This window comes from Drosophila willistoni, unplaced genomic scaffold (assembly GCF_018902025.1).
Source record: "Drosophila willistoni isolate 14030-0811.24 unplaced genomic scaffold, UCI_dwil_1.1 Seg304, whole genome shotgun sequence".
Classification (NCBI taxonomy): domain Eukaryota; kingdom Metazoa; phylum Arthropoda; class Insecta; order Diptera; family Drosophilidae; genus Drosophila; species Drosophila willistoni.
The window spans coordinates 76,603-96,750 of NW_025814258.1; the positions used below are offsets into that span (position 1 = coordinate 76,603).

General features: G+C 38.3%; 1 long non-coding RNA gene across 1 annotated transcript; it reads left to right on the plus strand.

Moving 5' to 3' along the window:
- Positions 1-2,085: 2,085 nt before the first annotated feature.
- Positions 2,086-2,819, plus strand: LOC124461294. Its single transcript, XR_006955011.1, has 3 exons — positions 2,086-2,108; positions 2,212-2,402; positions 2,472-2,819. It is a non-coding gene; the product is annotated as an uncharacterized LOC124461294 (long non-coding RNA).
- Positions 2,820-20,148: the final 17,329 nt, after the last annotated feature.

A 20,148-nucleotide genomic window follows, 5' to 3' on the forward strand; every position in this document is an offset into this window, starting at 1 on the left:
TTCAAGGATAGTTGCAGGTTGTGCATTAATTAGTGAAGTGAAAGTGCTTTATAATGTGGTCAATGCCTCGCACAGCAGAGATTTTGGTTTAAATGAAGGATGCCAAACATTTAGTAGAGATTCATATGTGTTCTAAGTTCTTCTACACTTATTAATTTTTAAGAATCAATACCACTTTGGTATGTATTTAAATGGCTCTTAATACTAGTTGTTGCTGTTGCTAATTATTTTTTTATTCGACTTCTTTAGTTTGCAGAAACTAAGTTAGTTGTGGTTAAAACAATGTTGACTGGCACCTGGCACGGGCCACTGCCACATTAATCTACTTAATCCGTAATTCAGATAACTGAATATTTAAGCTCCAGCACAGAAAAAGAAACGACTCTGAATTCTAATCGTTGAATGAATTTATTTACTTGCCTTTACTTTTCTCCCTCACCTTTTTCGCATTGAAGTTAACTGCAGTCAGTGGCCCTGTGGTCAACCACTTGAATCTGTCCCACACAAACTGCTGGCAGCATGAACCTTTCTTATACCCCACACTCCCCCCTTTTCGCTTCTTGGTAAACTTGCTCAGTTTGTTGTGTGATTTAATCAAAGTTTGCAGTAGGAGTTAAATCTTGCCCTAGCTAGCGAGTTGTGCATTTGCCTGGCACACCCGCACCCGGACTTGCAGTTGTGGCTAAAAAGGGAAAGGGAAAAGGAATGAGAGTTTGTAGCTGTTGTGAATTTATTTTGCACTTTCTTCAACACGGCCGAAGTTGACGGCTGCTGCTGGATGGACTTGGTCTTGAAAGTCGGCTCTTATTCTCGCCTGCAGGATATTTGCTTAGCTGTACCTGCAGTTAGCCGCAGCCCTCCTGTCCGCATCTCAGCTTTTCGTGTGTGTGTGTGTGTGTGCAACAGTGTCACACTTCAATGCCTACAACCCACCACACCACTTTAAGTGCCAGCAGGAGAGTAAAATGCAATAAACACCATTAGCCAGAACGACTGCGCTCCATGACCGAGTCCAGGACCAGGACGAAGGTCTTTCGTCTATACCAAAGTGTAACAGAAGAAAGCCAGGTCAACAATCCAGGTAGAAAGGGAGGCACAGGCACCGGCAAGACAACAAAAAGCAGCAACAAAATGCGAAAGTAAAGCGAAAATCAACTTACTGAATTGAATGAAAAAGTTTTAAACTGCGGGTGCCATAAACTCTGAATGCGGTTCAGTTCAATATCTTCCTGTCCAACAATGAGAACAAACCAAAGCGGGGAGATGGGAATGCGATGCATTCATGGGTGTAGCAAAGGAACTGGGGTCTGAAGACTTGGACTAAATAACTTGTGTTCTGATACAAAAGTTGAGGTATATTTTAATGGAACCTTTTAGAAATTCCGTTTTGTTGATTATTTTTACAAATTTAAAGGCTAAAATTAATATATCTATCGTTATTATACCCTTGCAGAGGGTATTATAAAATAGGTCAGATGTTTGTAACGCACAGAAGGAGACGTTTCCGACCCCATAAAGTATATACATTCTTGATCAGCATGAGAAGCTGAGTTGATATAGCCATGTCCGTCTGTCTGTCTGTCCGTCCGTCCGTCCGTCCGTCTGTGCGTATGCGTTTTACTCAGCCGTCTTAAGAGCTATCGGGCTGAAATTTGTTTTGGGGGTTTTGTATTACCCGGGAAAAATAAAGTATGAAAACCATCAGGATCGGACCACTATATCATACAGCTCTAGAAGAACTAGAAGAAACATTTTTATAAAAATTGGAGTATGCTATGAAATTTACATATGTAATATAAAACCCCAGATCTTAAAATTTGAATGTGATCGGATAAATATAACACAAGTTACAGTCAATATAATAATCGGCTCTGCTCCCAGCTCTGCCGGCAGCGCTGCTTGCTATCTACTACGTCTTTCTGTCATCAACAGTGTACATGGATACACACACAGACGCAACGCTACATAAACTGTATGTGTATGCGTGCGTTGCTTTAATTTGGGAAGAAGAACAAATTGTGAAATAGAGAGGAAAATTGTTTCGCATATTGATGAATTGAGTTGCAGAAAATAAACATGTAAAATTATTATTACCAAGGACTGCAAGGGTATATAAACTTCGGCATAGCCGATGTTAGCTTCTTAGATATTTTTTTCATTAACAAGTGCCATAACAATTATTGAACAAATTCTCTTTTTAATCTTCTTTAGCTATTACTGAAGGTCCATTGGTTAGCTGTCCTAGCACTCCTAGCAGTGTTACTCCTAGAAAGCCTGTAGGTCGTAAAAACCATTCAGAATATCAAGTCTCAGAGATGGAACTTAAGTTCAAATCAAATATGTATTTGACCACAGAAAAGTGTCAACAGTTGGCTGAGAAATTGCAGCTAACTGATCGTCAGGTAAGTTTAACTATAAGCATCAAAACAATGCATATATAAGGTAGTAATTGAATGTTTCATTTGTTGCAGCTCAAAGCCTGGTTTTCAAACCGTCGTACAAAGGTTAGAAAACTTTCCATGGCTCAGGAAGGACCCATAAAATAGGATGCGTTTCAAATCTCCGACAACGCCCGTGGCTAAAAATGGCCGAGCATATAAGATGCAGGTCAGAAATCAGTTGGGGGCCATTTGAAACTCCGGTTTGCCTTCAAATTCAACAAATACATACATATATAGTTTTACATGATTTTTCTTTGGTTCCATTGCCATTTGATGTCGTTCACATTCAATTACCACACAACTTTTCACATTGAACAAGAACAATTTAATTATCACGAATTATGCATCATTAAAATGAAAGAATAATTTCCATTGAAATAATATTAATCGCATTAAGTATACGCCAATTGAACGGAATTGCCAATTAATTGCTACATAATCCCACAGCATGTCAATATACACTAGGCGGCATAAATATTTTGACGAAATCGTTTTGTGCCTCTTGAAGCTGTCCATGCGTAGTACCGTTAAATAACGGTGCGAAAATGAATGTCAAAACAAAGAATCTATTAACAGCTATATGCATGTTAAATTTTAAGTTCTTTAGCTTTTGCATTCTCTTTCTGCTTATAAGAATGCAAGCGAACATCAAATTTCTGCGTGGCATAAGTATTTTGACGAAATCATTTTGCACATGTGATTTCAGTTTTGAGCGCGTTTGAACCAAAAGTCGTATGAATTTAAATTTAATAAATATTTAAGATACTGAAAAAATAAAAATTTAGAAAGGCATATTGTAAACCATGGGTAAAAAGGCTGAATTAAGTTTGGAGGTTAGATCGGCAATGGTGGCTAAGTTTCACGCCGGAAAAAAAATAGTGGACATTGCCAAAGAGTACCAGGTGTCTCGACAAACGGTGCACTACCAAATAAATAAGGACAAAAAGTATAACTCGTTGAAAAATTTAAAAAGAACAGGCGCAAAACGGAAAACTACCCTGACTGATGACCGAGTCCTACTACGGGAATTTAAAAAAAACGTATTGCTGAAGCCTCAAAAAGCAGCCGATTTGCTGAGAGTTCGGAACATTTGTAGCCAAGGACGTGCCTTTTATTTCAAAGGTTAACAAGTTAAAAAGGTTAGCATTTGCAAAGGAGCATATAAACAAACCAAAGGAATTCTGGAGAAGTGTTTTGTGGACAGATGAAAGCTCCTTTGAGTATAATTCTTCGAAAAAAAAAGTATTTGTAAAGCTGCCCATCGAGCAAAGACAAAAGAGACGCGTTTGTCAAAAAGTGAGCCATGGTGGAGGCTCTGTGATGTTCTGGGGATGTGTGGCATATAATGGGCTGGGGTATTCTATCCCATCTCTGGTTCGATGAACCAAGGCCAATACCTGACCACCCTCAATGAAAATGCCTTTCCTTCCGGAGATCGGCTCATCGGGCTGTCGTTTATTCTCCAGCAGGACAACGCCCCATGCCATAAAGCCCAGATGATAACCAACTTTTTGAAGGATCTGGATGTTCCAAGGCTAAACTGGCCCCCCCAAAGTCCAGATATAAATATTATAGAAAACGTCTGATCTCTTTTGAAGCGCAAGAGAACAGAAGCGTTAAACAAAACCAGAGAAGAAACGATTTCTGAGCTCTCTTCCTTATGGGAAGAGATATCTCCAGAAATCCTTCAAAATTTAGTGGATTCTGTGCCGCGACGCCTCCAAAAAGTAATTGAAGCTATACATTTTACTAATATAAGCTAGTTAAATTAATTTTGTTAGGCCTAAAATATGTTTTTTAAGTATGACAGCGCTTTTCAAAATACTTATGACATACTGTAAAATATTAAATGAATTATAATTTTGTTAAGTTTGTTTCAATAAAATTTTGTTTTCCTATTTTTAAGTTTGTATTAACCATACACAATACGGAAAATTAAATAATAATTTTCTATAAAGAAATTTAAAAGTTAAACAAGAAAATGCGAAACTTTTTCTTCGTCAAAATATTTATGCCGCCTAGTGAATTGTAATCAAGCAGAAATTTGTACTTTAAATTTATAGTTTACACAAAAAAAAAACTGAATACAAAAACAACACGATAACAAAATATTCAATTTTTATAAAATAAAATATAAAAAAACCAGAGTGCCGGTGCTAACTTCGACCGCGTCAAAGTTTGTATACCCTTGCAACTTTTTTGCATAGGAAATAACGAAGATATTGATCAAAGTCACTGTTTTCCACCGATCGTTCCTATGGGAGCTATATGATATAGCTACCCGATCCTTGTCAAATTTGGCACAGTCATTAACAGATATATTAAACTAACAAATATTTAATTTGAAAGCAATCGCGTCAAAAGTAACGAAGTTATTAACAAAAGTCACTGTTTTCGAAAGATCGTTCTTATGGGAGCTATATGATATAGTCACCCGATCTTGATCAAATTTTGCATAGTCGTTTATATGTGTAATTATCTCAACAATATTAAATTTCATGATAATAGCTCAGAAAATAACAAAGTTATTGAGAAAAGTCACTGTTCGTGACTTTGCCATTTGTATGGGAGCTATATGATATAGTGGTCCGATCCGGCTGAGTCCGAGATATACAACCCCTGCAGTATATACAAGCCTACATGCAAAATTTCAACTCTGTAGCTCTAACGGTCTAGTAGGAGTTTGCGTTGATCCAGACGGACGGACAGACGGACGGACGGACGGACATGGCTATATGAACTCGTCTCGTCATGCTGATCAAGAATATATATACTTTATATGGTCGGAGATGTTTCCTTCTATGCGTTGCACACTTCTGACCAAAATTCATATACCCTTTTTGCAAGGGTATAAAAACGTATTGCTGAAGCCTCAAAAAGCAGCCGATTTGCTGAATTTGACAGCCAATAAGTCAATCAGCGAGAGGACAGTCAGACGGCGCCTGAAAGAAGGAGAGTTCGGAACATTTGTAGCCAAGGACGTGCCTTTCATTTCAAAGGTTAACAAGTTAAAAAGGTTAGCATTTGCAAAGGAGCATATAAACAAACCAAAGGAATTCTGGAGAAGTGTTTTGTGGACAGATGAAAGCTCCTTTGAGTATAATTCTTCAAAAAAAAAGTATTTGTAAAGCTGCCAATTACATACATATATAGTTTTACATGATTTTTCTTTGTTTCCATTGCCGTTTGATTTCGTTCACATTCAATTACCACACAACTTATCACGAATTATGCATCATTAAAATGAAAGAATAATTTCCATTGAAATAATATATATATTAATCGCATTAAGTATACGCCAATTGAACGGAATTGCCAATTAACATAATACATAATCCCACAGCATGTCAATATACACTAGGCGGCATAAATATTTTGACGAAATCGTTTTGTGCCTCTTGAAGCTGTCCATGCGTAGTACCGTTAAATAACGGTGCGAAAATGAATGTCAAAACAAAGAATCTATTAACAGCTATGTGCATGTTAAATTTTAAGTTCTTTAGCTTTTGCATTCTCTTTCTGCTTATAAGAATGCAAGCGAACATCAAATTTCTGCGTGGCATAAGTATTTTGACGAAATCATTTTGCACATGTGATTTCAGTTTTGAGCGCGTTTGAACCAAAAGTCGTATGAATTTAAATTTAATAAATATTTAAGATACTGAAAAAATAAAAATTTAGAAAGGCATATTGTAAACCATGGGTAAAACGGCTGAATTAAGTTTGGAGGTTAGTTCGTCAATGGTGGCTAAGTTTCACGGCGGAAAAAAATAGTGGACATTGCCAAAGAGTACCAGGTGTCTCGACAAACCCTTGCAACTTTTTTGGTAACTTTTTCCCGATATTTATCAAATTCGGCACAGTCATTAACAGATATACTAAACTAACAAATATTTAATTTGAAAGCAATCGCGTCTAAAGTAACGAAGTTATTGAAGAAAGTCACTGTTTTCGACTGATCGTTCCTATGGGAGCTATATGATATAGTCACCCGATCTTGATCAAATTTTGTACAGTCGTTTATACTTTTTTGGTAACTTTTTCCTTACTTATAGCCATCAAAGTGGAAAAACGTTTTATCTAAAAAGGCTAATGAGAAATTAGATGCGAAAGAACGGCCAACAATCTTTGCATAGGAAATAACGAAGATATTGATCAAAGTCACTGTTTTCCACCGATCGTTCCTATGGAAGCTATATGATATAGTAACCCGATATTTATCAAATTCGGCACAGTCATTAACAGATATACTAAACTAACAATTATTTAATTTGAAAGCAATCGCGTCAAAAGTAACGAAGTTATTAACAAAAGTCACTGTTTTCGACTGATCGTTCCTATGGGAGCTATATGATATAGTCACCCGATCTTGATCAAATTTTGTACAGTCGTTTGATATTTATAATAAACTCTCCAATATTAAATTTCACGACAATAACCGAGAAAATAACGAAGTTATTGAGAAAAGTCACAGTTCGTGACTTTGCGGTTTGAATGGGAGCTATATGATATAGTGGTCCGATCCGGCTGAATCCGAGATATACAACGCCTGCAGTATATACAAGCCCACATGCAAAATTTCAGCTCTGTAGCTCCAACGGTCTAGGAGGAGTTTGCGTTGATCCAGACGGACGGACAGACGGACAGACGGACGGACGTACGGACGGACATGGCTATATGAACTCGTCTCGTCATGCTGATCAAGAATATATATACTTTATATGGTCGGAGATGCTTCCTTCTATGCGTTGCAAACTTCTGACCAAAATTAATATACCCTTTTTGCAAGGGTATAAAAACGTATTGCTGAAGCCTCAAAAAGCAGCCGATTTGCTGAATTTGACAGCCAATAAGTCAATCAGCGAGAGGACAGTCAGACGGCGCTTGAAAGAAGGAGAGTTCGGAACATTTGTAGCCAAAGACGTGCCTTTCATTTCAAAGGTTAACAAGTTAAAAAGGTTAGCATTTGCAAAGGAGCATATAAACAAACCAAAGGAATTCTGGAGAAGTGTTTTGTGGACAGATGAAAGCTCCTTTGAGTATAATTCTTCGAAAAAAAAGTATTTGTAAAGCTGCCCATCGAGCAAAGACAAAAGAGACCGTTTGTCAAAAAGTGAGCCATTGTGGAGGCTCTGTGATGTTCTGGGGATGTGTGGCATATAATGGGCTGGGGGATTTCATTCCCATCTCTGGTTCGATGAACCAAGGCCAATACCTGACCACACTCAATGAAAATGCCTTTCCTTCCGGAGATCGGCTCATCGGGCAGTCGTTTATTCTCCAGCAGGACAACGCCCCATGCCCTAAAGCCCAGATGATAACCAACTTTTTGAAGGATCTGGATGTTCCAAGGCTAAACTTGCCCCCCCAAAGTCCACATCTTAATATTATAGAAAACGTCTGGTCTCTTTTGAAGCGCAAGAGAACAGAAGCGTTAAACAAAACCAGAGAAGAAACGATTTCTGAGCTCTCTTCCTTATGGGAAGAGATATCTCCAGAAATCCTTCAAAATTTAGTGGATTCTGTGCCGCGACGCCTCCAAAAAGTAATTGAAGCTATACATTTTACTAAATAAGCTAGTTAAATTAATTTTGTTAAGCCTAAAATATGTTTTTTAATTATAATTTTGTTAAGTTTGTTTCAAAAAAATTTTGTTTTCCTATTTTTAAGTTTGTATTAACCATACACAATACGGAAAATTAAATAATAATTTTCTATAAAGAAATTTAAAAGTTAAACAAGAAAATGCGCAACTTTTTCTTCGTCAAAATATTTATGCCGCCTAGTGTATTGTAATCAAGCAGAAATTTGTACTTTAAATTTATAGTTTACACAAAAAAAAACTGAATACAACAACAACACGATAACAAAATATACAATTTTTATAAAATAAAATATAAAAAAAAAATAACTATATATATATATATGGAATCGACGAAAAAAACAATTAGAGCCTAACAACAAGTTTGAGATAGTTTTCTTAGTCTAGTACTTAAGATAAATCCTGGGGATATTGCAGGCGGCCCTAATCACTTGTTATTGGGTTGGTCTGTTATTTCTTTTAAGACGAGTTCTATTATTAGTTCGCGTAAGGGAATTGGCAAAAACATTTGGGTGTGCATCCAGTATACTTTAGTTGTTGAGTACCTATTTCAGATTTTACGCTAGGTATATTTAGATCATTTTGAATGTTGTCGTTTCGTATATACCACGGGGCCCCCGTGATTGATCTTAAAATCTTCGACTGCGCTCTTTGTATAATATCGACATTGCTGGTACTTGCATTTCCCCATAGTACGGCTCCGTAAGTCCAGATGGGTTTCAGTACGGAGTTGTATAGGAGGACTTTATTCTCCAGACGTAGAGGGGACCGAGCATTGATGATCCAATGTAGGCTGCTCGCTTTCAGTTTAAGCTGCGCCAAGTTAGTCTTCTGTCTAGGTGGATGCCAAGGTAAGTGACATCCACGGCTTGAGGAACTGGTACGTCGTTTAGCATTAGAGCTGGGCAGTTTCTTCTGTTAAGCGTAAATGTAACATGTTTGCATTTCTGCTCGTTGACCCGGATACGCCAGGTTGCTAGCCATTCCTCTACCACCTTAAGGTGTTCCTCTAATTTTGCAAAGGCTTGTATTGGGCATTTGGATCTGCTAAGGATTGCCGTGTCATCGGCAAAAGTGGACGTTGTAAGTCCTAAACTCGTTGGTAAGTCTGCAGTGTACAGCAGGTAGAGCAATGGGCCGAGTACACTGCCTTGCGGTACACCAGCTTTGATTTCAAAATCAGCCGAGACGGAGCCATTACATCTTACAGCGAATTTCCTATTGTAAAGGTAAGATTCCATGAGTTTGTGTGTGTACTGTGGCAGTTTTTGCCGGATTTTGAACATCAGACCCTCCAGCCAAACTCTATCGAAAGCCTGGGCAACGTCGAGAAAGACAGCCGCACAGTATTCTTTTAGTTCGAATGCTGTTCGTATTTCGGATGTTATGCGATTGACTTGTTCAATTGTACCATGTTTTTCGCGGAAGCCGAACTGGTGTGAAGGGATTGTGTTCTCCGATGCCAAAAATGAGTTTAGGCGGATCTGCAGGACCTTTTCAAAAAGCTTCGAAAGACCTGGCAGCAAACTAATTGGCCTATAGGATGATGGTGGGTTTTGTCCTTTCCCACTTTAGGAATCATGATAGTGGACTTTTTCCATGTTCTTGGGAAGTAGCCAATTTTTATTATAGCGTTGAACAGTTTGCATATATATTGTATGGCGATGATAGGGAGTTCTAGGATCATTTTCGGTGTGATTAGGTCATGGCCAGAGGCTTTTTTCGGTTTTATGTGGTTTTTAATAACTGCAGTCGTCCGATTGGAGTTCCGAGTACTCACTATCCGTTAATGTGCTCGAAGGGGGAAGTACAGATGAGTTTGATGTTGGATTTGGCTGGAAAACCATTTTAAGATGTGCGGCAAATACGGATGCCCTCTTTTCGTCACTGCGGGCCCATCCACCGGTTGGACTCCTTATCGGTGAAATTGTCTCTGTAGGAGCGCTTAAAGTTGGGTGGGCTTTCCACAGAGGATGTTTAGTGCTGGTTGGACTGAGCTTTTCTATGTATTTCCTTTGAGCCCAGCTTTCCTCTTGTCTTAACGCCTTGGAGAGGTTGCGATTAGCTTGCCTTAGGCGAAGTTTTGCTGCTGGTGATCGAGTAATCTGCAATTCTCTTCTTAAACGTCGTTTTTTCCGTTACTAATTGTTCTATCCGCCGGTTCGTAGGCCTGTTAACAGGTTTGGTGTAAGAAGAGGCATGTGGAGTAGATACTCTTGCTGCAGCTCCCATCATCGACTCAAGTGCAGAGACGCACATATCAATGTCCTCTGTAGCATCCAGTTTCGGCGAACAGTCAATGTGGGCACTCATGTACATTTTAAATTTAAGCCAATTTGTTTTGTTGTTTGTAAGCCTATATGGGCGATCAAGTACTTGAGGTCTTGTTAATAATGTGAATAGCACTGGAGAGTGATCGGAAGTTAAATCTAGCAGTGTTTCCGCAGTGATTGAGTTGAGTTGTACAACAGTGCATATGTTTGGCGTTATAGTCCCCTGCTGCAATGAAGCGATCTCCGAGTGTGTTAAAGAAATCGGTAAATTACTTTTCAGAGATTGAGAAGCGTGGTTGGCAGTACAGGGCAACCAATGTAGTGTTGCCGCAGCTGGTTTGGACGGTTATAGCAGTTGCTTGTAGGTGCTGTGTTTCAAATCTGTTGAGGAACGAATTTTTATACGGTTTTTGATTAGGATACCGGTCCCGCCATGAGCTTTTCCGTCTGGATGGTTTGTTGCGTAGAAGGTATATTTTGGTATTTGAAAATTATTTTTTGATGTTAAGTGTGTTTCCGAAATCAGCAAAACGTCGATTTCACTTGAGTCTATAAATAGTTGCAGTTCATTTTTGTGCTTGGAGATGCCGTTAGCATTCCAAAGACATAGACGTAGGGAAGCCATTATTTATTCTCGATAAGCTTCTGGATAAGCAGGTTTTGATTCCGCATTAGTTCGTGCATACAGTTTTGCATGAACGTCATAAAAGTGACGGGGTCTCTTTCGCGGGCTCCGTCTGTCCAGTTCGGAGCACACTAGCGAAGGATACACTAGGACTGGTTGTAGCAGTCATGTTGGATGATCTAACAGCTTTGGCGAAGAAAACCTCCGGTGAAGTTTTGGAGGCGTTGAAGATGATTTTTGGTCCAGCTGGGGGTTTGCGCCCGTTTAGGTGTGATTTAAGATCCTTGAAGACAGGACTCTTTCGCGGGCTCCGTCTGTCCAGTTCGGAGCACACTAGCGAAGGATACACTAGGACTGGTTGTAGCAGTCATGTTGGATGATCTAACAGCTTTGGCGAAGAAAACCTCCGGTGAAGTTTTGGAGGCGTTGAAGATGATTTTTGGTCCAGCTGGGGGTTTGCGTCCGTTTAGGTGTGATTTAAGATCCTTGAAGACAGGACATCCTCTGTAGTTGGTTCCCTCCACAGTTGCTGCATAGTCTAAGTGCGACGTTGTTTCTGTCCTTGGTGCAAATTCCATTTTCATGATGTTCGCCGCAGCCAACACACACTGACCTAAGATTGCAATTGTTAGAGGTGTGGTTGTATTCCTGGCAGTTTTTACACTGCGGTGGTTGGCGACTCTTATGGGGCTCCTCTACGGTGATTCTTCTGTGCAATAGAAGCTGTAGGTTGTAGATCGGGTGCACTTCAATTGGCTTCGACCGCTTTGCATCTGGTTGGAGCTCGATTTTAAAGACGACGATCTTGACCGCAAACCCTTTTTCGACCAACGCGTCTGCTATTTCTTGAGTAGGGACCGATGGCTCAATCCCCTTTAACACAACCTGGAGCTCTTTACTTCTTTTTAGTTGATAGGTATAGAAGTTCGATGATGCGGAAATTGTCCTCAGTTTGGGCTTGACATTTAATTTCTTTAATGTTACCCCTATTGAGAGGGGTTACAACAAAGTTATTTGACCCTACTGTTTCTACTAGCTTCGAGATCAGGGCGCTGCAGTTGGCTCCACGGATGTATAAAGGGGGTTGGTCTAGCCGATTTAACTTTATCTACAGCGCCGGCTTGATCGTCTTGCTGATCGGCAAGAATTTTAAAACGATTCCCGCTAAGGGGTGCTACTCGTTCATTCGGTTTGGTTATTTTCGGCGTATTGCCACTTTTTTCTTTTGCGGGCTTAGCTTCCGCTTAGTTATTTTAATATATCTGTCCATTCCAGTTTGGACAGAAGTCGTTGGGTTTACTATTGTGGCTGACTCTGGGCGACTTGTCGTTGACGGCTTGAGGCAGGTCAATACTTCGGCTGACGTTGCAGTAGTTGCTGTCAACGAGCTGACGGTGCTGGTTGGTGCAATCGGTGACCCAGTTATCGATATTGATGGAGAAGCACACTGCTCTCTCCACGGTAAGTTGCTGTTAATTGCTGAGTGGCTGGCACTTTCGATGTTATTGCTTACGTTAGCATTCGGTGGGGTCGGCGACACCACCGAAAAGTACGCGTTGTTGCGTTGGACCGAGAGTCGACGCTCACGTTGTTGTTGTACAATTAGTTCTTGTAGCTGTTGCTGGTGCGGATCGAGAGAGCTTAGAGCAATCTAATAGCAATATGATTGTAAATAGGCGTCTCTGAGGCGACTGAGAGCCCTACACAACTTTTTGCAAACGCAGACTTTTTTTTTTTTTTACACTCAATTTTTGCGGAGTGCATTAAAAAACACGTCTGCACACGGCGGCAGTTGAATTGTTATGGTGATGGTGAAGAAATTGAATCGATATCTGATACGAACAATGAATGCAGTATATCCAATTTACGGGATTCGGGTGAACCTAAGATGACATCCTTTGAGGAGCGTCGTAAGTTCTTTGATTTGGCCGAATTCACAATTTGCAAGGGTCGCAAATTAGGCGATTTTTTCATCATTCCGACGTTGATATCGATGTCTTGTTGGCAAATAGCCGTCAACGTTTGGGCGGCTCAGCTGGTAATTATTCCAACTTTACCCTTACCCTAAAATAAATCGCAATCGCTACGTCATTTAAAAGAGATGGAAGTCTTTTGTTTGGCTCGAAATATTCGCCTTAACCAATGCCTTGAATTTGGTATGGCCAAAAAGTTTTAACAAGCCAAGTTTGACTTGGTCGAGTTTCATTTATAAATATATATACACATCAATACATAACTTCATACACACAAGAAACAAGTTAATATAAACGAAAAGTATACAAAAAAAGAAAACAAAATAAAATATTGCTTTAAAAATTTATGATTGAGCATGACTTCTTTATTCCATAGACTTTGCATGTGTGTCCCAAGTATGAGATGGACTTTTTTTCTAGAATTTCTGTGTCAAAAAGTACTTATTCCATATCCCTTTACCCCCTCCTTTTGTTTGTATAACATCTGTGGTCGAAATATGTAAGGAAAAAAAACAATAACATCAAAATCAACGCCTTTTCGTTTTTCCACCTTTTTGTGCTTTTTTCAGCCAGGACAATTTGCAGACATTTCTTTCACTAAAATCCACTCAACTTCACTCACATACACACACACACACCCAATCATATATATACGCATACAAACATATACACACAATGACGAAGTATTCTGCGACAGTTCATTGTACTCTTCTGTTTTTATACTCTTGCAAAAGAGAGTTTATTATTTTTGGGGCGGAAGAATCTTCATCTTTAAATAGTTTTCTTATTCTTCATAACTCTCTGGTCTATACAGTTTTAATGACTCTATTATATATGTATCGCCCATAGAGAGGTGCCGGATTTAATGAATGCCACTTTGTTTGTTATATATTTAAGCTACATACATATGTGTGCATTTAGTTCTAGTGTTACAAAAATAATGAAACGATATAAGTTTCTAATTTTAATCAAATAAGCAGGTAATAATTTAAAAATTTATTGGTCACTGCCAAAATCTGATGTCCTGTTCTTTTGCTTTAAGTAATATTGAATTTCGTTTGAAAATAGTTTTAGGTAAATATCATAAGCAACACTAAAACGCCTAACTTGATTCTCAAGATCTTTATACTTTACTAGCAAACCCGGCGAACTTCGTAACGCCTAACAGTCAAAGAATTTCGTGTTACCTTTTAGCTTGAAACTTGCCATTTAAAATGGTGGCCTCAATCACGTTCTTCATTAATTTTTTAATAACCAATCGTGTGCCATTGCACAGCCGTGATGGGTTCAAATTACGGAGCAAAATCACCGGAGATCCTACTTTCAATTGTAAGTGGTGCGGTGGCATGCCTGGCAAATCCAAGGAATTCAAAAATTCTACTGGGTAATTTACAGCTTCGATAGTATTGCAAACTGTATCAACAGATTTGTATGACACAGAGTCTGTTGGCAACAATTGTTGTATCTTGAAATTTAATCCATGAACGTCCACATTTTTCGCTGCTAAAATGGCTCTTTCGGCCAGCCACTCAAGATTTATATATTGTGTGTGTACATCGGGAAATATACAGTCGATGAGAACATCTTGCGAGTGGACGATTGTGCAAAAACCGGTTGGTAATTTTATTGATCCAGTATTTTCATGTACGGCAACTTTCCCATTGCCAATATCTAATAGCTGTTTCGAAAAAGTTTCGGCGGATGGATCCTGAAGCGTTTGAACGCGCATGTTCACATGCCCTGACACGCTTCGTTGTGCCCGCTTTTGAAAAATTAAATTCAAAAGCGAAATTCAAGTTAAACCCTTGATGGATATGTCTTTGGATATGTTGAACGTCTTATTACTATGTTAAATTCTATTTAACTCTATTGCTGAGTTGCAGTTAAGTATAAATTACAGTCTATTTGTTAAGCAATATACATTTGAGTGATTTATAAATGAGTGAAGTAAGTAAGTCGTCTCGCCGTCTTGGGTATACCATACACCAGGTGAAACAAATATTTAAAATTTCGAAAACCAAATGTTTGTCTACTAAATTGTTTTAAAATGCCTCATACAATTTGCTATCTCGCTCACTCTACAAACACACGAGCACTCTAGCGCCGCCACTAGCCAACGGCCAATTCTGCCCTTATGGATCGCGTAGCAAAATACGTTCATACGTGTATTTTGTATGTTTCTAGTCCGATTTCAATCAAATTTGGTAGTTTGATAGAAATAGATAAGATTTATTAGTCTGCCAAATTTGATTGTGTCAATTGTTGTCAAAAAATTGCAAGTGCCAATCGTTTTTTTCTAAATTATGGAGGCGGAAGTGGGCGTGGCAACATATTAAAATATATGTATTCTGCGCGCATACTAAGCCAATATACATACTAAATTTGGTGACTTTAGCTTTGTTAGTTTTCGAGCAAATCTGTTTTGTTTAATTTTCGGGGGCGGAAATGGGCGTGGCAAAATTTTTAAATAGTCAATATCTGCGCGTCTATTAAGCTAAATTTAATGTCGGACGGACGGACGGACAGACGGACATGGCTAGATCGACTCGGTTGTTGATCCTGATCACGAATATATATACTTTAAAACGAAAGCTGGCATACTACGAAAACATTCAATGTAAAAGTAATTTAGATGGATGGCAAAAGGTTGAGCAAATCTTTTACTACTCTTAAAACTTGGGTATAAAAATAGATGTTGGCCGATTCTCAGTCCTACACGATCTGCATAAAAAATTTCATGAGAATCGGTCGAGCCGTTTCGGAGTAGTTTGGTAACAAACACAGACACAACGAGAATTTTATATATATAGATTATAATGACTTCAGGAAGTTTGCTTTAATTTTAGTCATCAAATGGAAATTAAATCGTGTGGTTACTTATACTCTTAACTTTCGATAATTTATTCACTAATGCATTTACATGTCCCTAATTTTTAGCATAACCCAGTTCAACCTAAAACCAAGCCCAGTGATATACCTACAACTGATCTGAGCTAAGCCTTGTAGACAATCTTCCAGTTTACATTTATTATTGACATTCTGCAGATTTTTCAATCGATATTGTTCCAGAATGGAAATCCACCATGATCGTTTGGCGCTTTACCTCTTGGACGATAGTCAACACTTCAGGCGAGAAAATGAGTCATGCTTTTAACCAACTTTTTAGGCCTAAACCTTTTGGTAAAGCAATAAAAAGATTAGAATAACTATACTGTTGTGTCCACAGTAGAGAGGTACGCGTGTTTTCTTGAGAGCTTATGCTAGACTGACCGTTTATTGATGTGTAATGAAATGTTACCATATCTAAGGAATACTAGGTTTAACAATGTTGGGAAATGTTTTTTTTAGATTTTAAATTGTTTAAGATTAAACATCGTGTCCATCTGAAGCCGCTTCACCAAATCAGATGCACCAAGAAATATACAAAACGAAACAAAAACATAGCACAAAAATAAGTCATAAAGATTCATATGACAATTATTGCTTAAAACCAAATGTTTAAGAATAAACACCGTGTCCATCTGAAGCGGCTTCACCAAATCAGATGCACTAAAGAAAATATAATACAACTGTACTTTGGCACAAACAACTAACCTAGCATATGACTAGAATTACAATCAGCCACACGCGTTGTGGGAAAAACACTTGTAATTGTAAACTAACCCAAACGATCACAACGGCAGGATGTCAAGTGGCCGACGCCGTGCCTAAAATAATAATAATTTTTCAACCCCCGAATGCGTGTGTGTGACTCGTATTAGAATAAGATCTCCTTAAGAACAATTGTTACCTTCTAGAGCCTAAGATTTCCTATATAAACTCCGTACTTTTGTAAATAAAATCAGTTCATATTTTGAATTCAACGAATACAGATTCGGTTATTTTCCTTCTCTCCGGGAATCCCTATTCATTTTGGTCCTTCGAGCCGGATGGATCATTTTGGTCCTTCTCTCCGGGAAATCCCTATTCATTTTAGTCCTTCGAGCCGGATGGATCATGTTTGGTCCTTCGATAAAAAAGAACTCTGTAGTTTTCCCCCACCAGTGGTAAGAGACAGAGTATAAAATTAAAGCAAAATATTATTGCTTAATAAATAAAAAATGCGTGCGTCTGAATTTAAAGGCAGTTTGGCTAGTGGAGCAACTGTAGTATCTTCAGCGGCGGGAGAGTTTTTAACCGATCTTAAAGGCAGTTTGGCTAGTGGAGCAACTGTAGTAATTTCAGCAGTGTGTATGTACACTAATATCGTTGCAAACGCTGTATGTAGTTGCAAGTAGGCAACAAAGATCAGCAGCAGAGCAATGAAACAGTTGCAATTAGCCAACAAAGGACAGCAGAAAAACAATGAAATATTTGCAAAGAGGCAACACGTTAGCAGAAGAGCAACAACATAGTTTCAGAGACGAAAAGGATGGTGCCAGGTGGCCGCAGGAGCAGATCGGAGAGGCGAGCGGAGTTCGAACGAGTTTAAGGAGATGCGAGCGGAGGCAAAGCATGGTTTTCTAACAATTTAAAGGTCGCTTAAATAAAAAACTAATTACATACTATACAAATAAATCCCACTCGCCCCATTTGGTGGCCCCGCGCAGAATTTTTAAGAATAAACATCGTGTCCATCTGAAGCGGCTTCACCAAATTAGATGCACCAAGAAATATACAAAACGAAACAAAAACATAACACAAAATAAGTCATAAAGATTCATATGACAATTATTGCTTAAAACTCTGTGGCAAACACTTAAGATTATAACAGCGGCGCGGTATCAAGTAGCCAACGCTGAGCATGAAATATAACAATTTTCAAACCCCGAAAGCGTGGGTTATTAGAATAAGTATTTTAAGAACAATTGTTGCCTAGAATCTAAGAATTCATTTATATACACAACAATTCTTTAAATAAATCAGTTCATATTTTGAATTCAACGAATGAAGATTGTGTTATTTTCCTTCTCTCCGGGAATCCCTATTCATAAATGATACATAACATATACAATGGCAACTTATTTTGTTATTTAAACGAATCATAAAAAAAAAACAATATAAGTATTGTGAAAATAGTTAGAATATAGTTTAGTCGGTGCCTTTTAATTTTACCATTTCTAGTTAAGGAAACTCGCGACTTTTGCATTTTGTTGTATGCACTTTTCCACACACATTGAAACAATAGTTTTGAGGGAGCCCTGTGAAATGTTGAAATGTTTGGTCATAAATTATATGACTATATGGACCAGCAATGGTGTTAGTGGAGAGTTAAGATATAAGGCTTAGATTTCCATCACATGATGACTAGCCGGCGAGGCTGTAAATGTGTGTGTATATGTATATCTGTGTTGTTATTCTGCATGAAACTGTCATATTGCAAATGACACGCCAGGGAGTTGTCCCTCCATTTCTCTATTTCGCTGCATTAGACCCGAAAAATGTTTCGCCACAAACCACCTAAAGATGGTAGGTCCAAGATATGTCCTGTCCTTTCGTTTCCGCTACTGCTGCACTGACAGCTGCTCGTGTTTTTTGGTCATCACATTAGCGCCATTTTCAGCTTTTGTGAGGACATAATTCACCAGAATTAATTGTCGCATTCGAGTTGAATCTGTTTGTGTGTGTGTATCCTTTAGTTAGCCATTTTAATATAGAGCACAATAAAAAGTGTCAATCCCTTCAGTCTCTGGGGTGCTGTCTTAATATTGAATGTGTAGGCAGTTTTCACAAAAGTCCTTAAAGCAGAGTTTTGGCTCTAGCCAAAGAACTTCAAATAGCAAATTATGCAAAACATAATAATAAAATTTCATAAAAAATGTCCAACTTGAGGGAAGAGAATTTCCTTGATTGTCTCAATGTGAAAACATTTATTTGGGTCTAGGGCCTGAAGCAATTGTTTTGGGTTAGGCAACAACAAATTAGTTTGGCATATCAAAAAAGGGTTCTTTCACCATATTTATCAGGTATTTGTTTAGACAGCTGCATTCTTTTTTTAGTTGAGGACTAATTTTATTACATTTTGCCTTTGCTTTAAGCCAACGACAATGTCAGTTCTTTTTCGGGCCCTCTTTCACTTTTGGATTGTTGTTGCTATTTATACGAAATGGCTTTTAAAATAGGCAAATAAGTACTTTGTAAGTAAATTCTTTTTTTTTTTTTTGGTTTAAGGGAGGCGCCAGCCTGTTGGGTGCGGATGTGGTGGGCGTAACTGACTTGCCGCCCATTTGGCAGACACTCGTAAAAATAAGTCAAGAGACTAGCGAATTTGGTCTCTTTTACTCAATATTCTTCTATCTCTCTCTCACTCTCATTCTGTCTCTGTGATAACGATGCCATTCAAATGCTAAACAAAAAAGGCGGCAAAAAGTTGAAAAACTTTTGTTTTGTTTTATTTATTATACGTATTTGGTTGCTGTTGTTGTTGTTGTTGTTGTTGCAGTTGTTTTGGGTTATAAAATGAAACGAATGTAGACAAAACTTTGGCCCCGTTTTGAAAGTTGCACAAGCTATGCAGACAGAGACACGCCCTCAGTGATTCCGACAATTGGGTTGGAAATGGGCAAGAAATGGGAGTTAAATATGTACAGTGGTAAATGTCTAATATAATTAGGCATAACAGTTTAGCTACTTTGCATAGTGAAATCTTGGGTATAAGCCGGTTCATGTTTATTTTTAGTTCCATATCATATCTTCAACGATAAAACTAGTTGCGAATTACAAATAAATGAAGCCAAAAACAGATTGGCAAAGCTTACAACTATTTTTGTTTTCATTTTGTAACTACAGTCGTAATTTTTGACTGGCTAATACTTAGGGTTTAATGAAAATTTACAAAACAGAAATAATTTGTATAATGGAAAATAAAGTTAAATATTTTGACCGATTTTCTTACTGCATTGGTCCCACCGTTGCTGTCGAAAGCGCCGCTGGAATGCGGCCGGAAGCAATAAAAAACTCCGTCTCACACACACACACAGTCACATGCAAACACACACACACACAGTGTGCCTGCATAAAAAACTGATTATTACGTCGTATAGTGAGTAGAGATTACGGTCTTTGTTGGCGGCAACGGCAACGGCAACGGCGGCATCTGTGGCAGCTCATGGCGGCGGATGCTTCAACAACAATTGAAATAAATGAATTTACTAAAGCAAAAAAAAAACGTATATAAAAAAGATTGTGGCATAAAATTCAATGATAAAGGCTTTTATATATTCTTAAATATTGTATACATATTCATTTAAGATTC